Source organism: Styela clava, chromosome 8 (assembly GCF_964204865.1).
Source record: "Styela clava chromosome 8, kaStyClav1.hap1.2, whole genome shotgun sequence".
In the NCBI taxonomy this organism is placed as follows: domain Eukaryota; kingdom Metazoa; phylum Chordata; class Ascidiacea; order Stolidobranchia; family Styelidae; genus Styela; species Styela clava.
The window spans coordinates 5351420-5356611 of record NC_135257.1 but is presented as its reverse complement, the minus strand read 5'-3'; the positions used below and the strand labels follow the sequence as shown (position 1 = coordinate 5356611).

The 5192-nt window shown below is 36.4% G+C and overlaps 1 long non-coding RNA gene across 1 annotated transcript; it reads left to right on the top strand.

Annotated features, from left to right (window-relative positions):
• Window positions 1-282: 282 nt before the first annotated feature.
• Window positions 283-3073, top strand: LOC144425923 (uncharacterized). The gene is made up of 3 exons (XR_013477730.1): window positions 283-1482; window positions 2002-2073; window positions 2162-3073. It is a non-coding gene; the product is annotated as an uncharacterized LOC144425923 (long non-coding RNA).
• Window positions 3074-5192: the final 2119 nt, after the last annotated feature.

The window sequence follows — 5192 nt, the reverse complement described above, 5'->3', positions numbered from 1 at the left end:
ATCAGATGATTATGAACAAGTTGCAATTTATATGACAGTGATAAATGCAAAATAAGTATATATCACACACCACAGTTACGACAAAGTGCAGGGCCAACTTCTGGTATCAGGAGCAGCTTGGTGTGACTTTGCAGTCCGCACAAAAAATGATATTACGATCACCAGGGTCACACCGGACATGGCATGCATGCGGAGCATACTCCATAAAGTAACATCATTTTATCACCAATGGATTGTAAAAGATTCTGCATGAAGTCCCAAGTCTTCAATATTGATTTTCCTTCTTTATTCATCATTTTTACAGTTAGCAAATATGACACCAATGCTGGAAGAAGTATGTGTTTTCTCATTTTAAATTACGTTAAAAGTGTTGCCCGATTCTGAATCTAGTTAATTCTTTCGTGCCCTTTTATTATTATTATTTATTTTTCTGGTGGGTAGATGCGTACTTTTTGAAATCTATTCTAAGTTATGCTCGGCTTCCAGTTTTCTCTGCATTTTGTTTGTATGTTGGCTTTTTGTGTTGTTTTATGCCAGAGAACCAGAATAAAATGATGATGATGCTTGCTTACATTTTTCTGCTGTCTGACAAAGCGCTGTCATTTTCATCAGCGGCACTTGAGGTAGTTTCAACTAAAGAGTCTGGGGGCAGATCTGGTTGGATCCTTGGCGGTCAATATGTGGCTTCGGAAAAGGCACAAATCATACTCCATTTGAACGGCAGGGGTACCGTACAGGTTGTCAGACTGGCAAATACCATATGCGCAGCGTTTACACATAGTTAGTCTACCAAAATAAGTCACTAATAGATTCTGTTTAATAAAAATGCAACATCGTATTGAAGGCGAATTCTTCCGTACTGACAAACGGTAGGCTACCGGTACTCTTGATTGCATCAGCATGACTGTCTAATATTTTTTGGTTCGAACTAGCAGTTGGTTGACCTGTACGGTACCGTACCTGTAAGGTGCATGCAACGGGTACAGCCTCTTAGTATAGATATACAGATTTCGTAAACGTGATTTGCAACAAGTAACATACAGTACTACAGCTTTCTAATTATCGCAGCCCTGTGAAGAAAACAAAAAGCGAAGAAAAGGGACAAAGATCTGCCTAAACCGCCAGCAACCTGTGCGGAACGCGTTCAAAGTTGTCTGAGTGACTTTTCAGCGGAGAATGTTTGTTTACATCTGCTCGCTTGTGATTGGTTGAGAATACGGATGTTTTGATGTCGGGGAAAGGTCCATATATCATTCCGAAGTAAAAGCAATGACATTAAACAACATGATGCGCAACTCCGCCATTTTTAGCCGAAGATCGTATCCGATAGCACGCTCCACTGCACATACTTGACGAGACGACAACGAGCGGATGTGTGCTGCTTTCAAGGAATAGCACGAATGGTGTTCGTGCCTGCTTTGACAGTTGTTGTCGATTTTAATGATATTTTGTAAAGTTGAGGTAGAAAGAAATTGGAAAAAGGTAAGGTAAATACTATTGTTGTATATCACACCCGGGCATCGCACTGTTAAGTACATGTGGGAAAGCCAGCTTTTGTCAAATACTACGAAGTTATTAATTCAGTACGGTACGTAGTTGTCCATTCGCCGAAATTGCATATTTTCTTACCCCTTATGGTTTCAAATAGTTCATGCACCTCCATTTAGATTTTTTGTAATCAGTGAGGATATATACTCATTGCTGTAACCTACTATTGCTCATTAACTTTTATTTGCGTATTGGATCAAAGGGTTAAGTTCACCTAACATTTTACTCATACCGGTCTATATTGTATAGTCTGATCTCTCAAGTATTTCAAGTATAAGAATGCTTGTAATTTTCTGACTAAACCCTTTTATTAGTTGGTTTATATACCAAATTCAGTAAAACATATTTTACATAGACATGGGATATTAGATTTATTAGTTTTTCCACTCTAAATCATATAGACTGCTTTATTTATTCTTAACGAAAATTAATAAATCTCCTCTCTTTCTTCAGATGGGAAAGTTGTGGAAAAACCTGTCTAAGCATTGTGAGACTCCTGCAGCACAAGAGGCAATAGCAGAAATAGTATGTATATCAATCAAGAAATTAATCCGACATAAAGCAAAACTTTCAACTATTCGTCTAACCTCAATTTCCCATTATTTATTCACAGGACAACTGTAGCAGAAGGGGAGATATCAGAAGTCTGGCGACATATCAGTGACAGTGTAATTCCAAGAAATATAATTGAAGTACTCCATTAATGTTTGCAATAGAAGAACTTTTGGTAGTAATATAGATATGATATAGATTCATGATAAAATACTGTTATATATTTTGGACAACTTCAATCTAGACCAGGGATGTCAAACTCGCGGCCCCAGAGAACTTCCAGTGCGGCCTTCGAACGCCTAACAATAATTGTTATAGTATTTTGGAAGGGTTTTTTATCTAAATGTAATAGATTTTTCAAACCTTTTAAAGTGAAATTGATTATTCACACAGAAAACAATTTACTGAAAGTAGTTTTGGAAAATTAATTTTTTTTTGTTCACATTTTGATCCAATTGAGAATAAAAGAATACTTGAATAAAACACTTGAGTGATTAAATTAAACGCAAAGTACATGAAGAAGGTAGCATTTTCAAAGAAAATGGGAATTGCAATATTTCTGCATTTCACAAAATTCTGAAGCACACTGTTTAATTTGTCATATTTACATCAATACAATGAAAAAACACAATAAGCTCAGCAGTCAATATGACAAATTCGATGACCAACTCCGAACAGAAAATTTCCATGTGTTTTTATATTAATATAATTATACAACGACTTAGTTACTAAAAATCAATATCGATAATAATGCAAGCAATCCTATGCCACGCAATGTGGCACGAAATGTCTTGTCGAAAAAATCTGTCATTTGTTTTTTTTTACTGATCTATACATGGTATGATAAAAGTAACTTTTTTGCATTACTGGAATTAATTAAACATTCGCAAAGATCCAGATTAACCCATGATCATGTGACCTCGTTAGTTAGAGTTGGTAATACAAAATCATATCAGCCTGGCCTTAGTATGCTGGTGACACAAAAAAGATGCCAAACGTCAGGACAAATGTAATTAAAAAAACATTGAGTTTATACTGTAGTATTTTTGTTAATTTTAGGTTAAGTCATTTTTTTAGTGTATGTATTATTCTTTCCTTATCCAAAGCTTGTTCAAAAATGATTTTGATGGCTGTACATATAATTTTATAATTTTTTGTAATAAATACAGTGCAATAATAGTGGAATGCAAATATTAATATGTAATTGCGTTTCAAATTAAAGAAAATAATAAAACTTAATCCAACTGTTTAGTTGCATCCCAATATATGTCACAAACTAAAACTATCTTGAAAATATCTTTCAAGTAGACATTATCAAAAACTGTTTGCGGCCCTTTTTACAATTTCCAACATGCAATGCGGCTCTCGAAAACCCATGAGTTTGACACCACCCATCTATTCTAGACAAGTGATTCCCAAAGTGGGCGATATCGCCCCCCAGTGGGCGAAAACGATACAGAGGGGGGCGAAAAAGTATAAGGGGGCGATAGGGGGGCGATTTCGCGAAACCTGTTTTATGTTCGGCGCACTTAATTCTGTACTCTGTGTGCATTGGCAGGCTTGAATCATGTGGGCGATATTCACACGCGAATGGATTTCTGGTCTCGTCTTCGCAGTAAGGTAAGGTAGTTTGCGTATCCCAGTGGTCGGCAAAATACGGCCGGAGTAAAATAATCTGGCCCTGGACGATTCACTGAATGGACCTTTCCCCGACCTTTGACTGCGGAAAATTCTTCCCATACTTTACCATTTTAAAAGTTTCGGGGCTTATTTTAAAAGTGGTTTCGCGAGTTGTTGCCTTTAAAATGGGGTATTTGTTTCAAACTATCATTCTAATACACACCATTCAACAATCTGTTTTTTAAAAGTACCGATAAAGAATTTTAGCCTAGTCTATCACAGCTATTTCTACACTAATTTTTGATTGCTGTATTTAAACTGAAACTCATGGAAAGGCAAAGTAATCATTGACTTATTTGATTTATATTTAAATTTCCGAAAAACAACTAAAAACTAACGAATATAATTCAAAAATGCGAAAATGAGGTAGTGTTCACGACCACGCCTGAAAATCTGTCTGAGTGAGAGTGTCTGAGCGCCTGAGCGGATGCGAAAGGGGGCATTGTTCCCTTTTTTTGCATCTTGCTGATTGGCCAATGTCACGAAGTAAACAAGGAAGTCTATGCCCGGGGAAATATCCAAACGGCGGTTTTGACGATGAAAATTTTTCATTTATAATCTACGCTCGAGGAGTAAATTACATTTTTTTACGTAACAGAATTTATCGTGAGACACGTTTAGACTAAATTATACTATATCCTAACAATCTAGTGAACAGCCACTTGTTTAACGAGCCTACAATGTAATTATAATTAGACAAATGAAAACACGCAGAAAAATTGATGCTGAGTGCAGGGGTTCAATAGCGCAGTAAATATTCGAATATATTGCGAAGCAATAAGAAAATAAAATTCATATTCTAATCGAGAGATTCATCACTGCTTAATTTTTTTAAGAATGTATCTTCTTAGAGAGAAAATATTTATCAAAATTTCACAAATCATGCGAAAATATTCACTTCGATGTTTGGAAGTACATATTTGTGCAAATCATTATTTTCGAAAATGAACATTACAAAGAACAAGCAAAGAAGTGGGTTTGGTGGTGCCCATTTAGAAAATGTTTCAATCTTGGCGTTGTAAAGCTATCCAGCGTGATGCAGCAACGAGACAGTGTCACATTAAATATAATTGTAATATTTTTTTAATAAGACGACTGAGTTGAGTTCACGAATTGTCGCAGTTTTTGCGTGCTGTTACGTTTTTAACTTCCAAAAAATATATGCGACCCGCAAAAGACTAGCAACCCTGAATTTTGTCCTGCGAGCGACATAAAACTTGCCGACCCCTGGGCCGTAGCCGATAGTCAGTCACGGCTTCTTCCACATCCGAGTCAATGAATCAAAAACAAATGGCTGGTTAATTGTGGAATGGTGATCGGACTGGAGGCCGTGATAGGATGAGGAATCAGGGATGAATTTTTCCGAAATATTTTGGTGCAGGTCATCAGGCTGTACGAATGAATGAGATGTA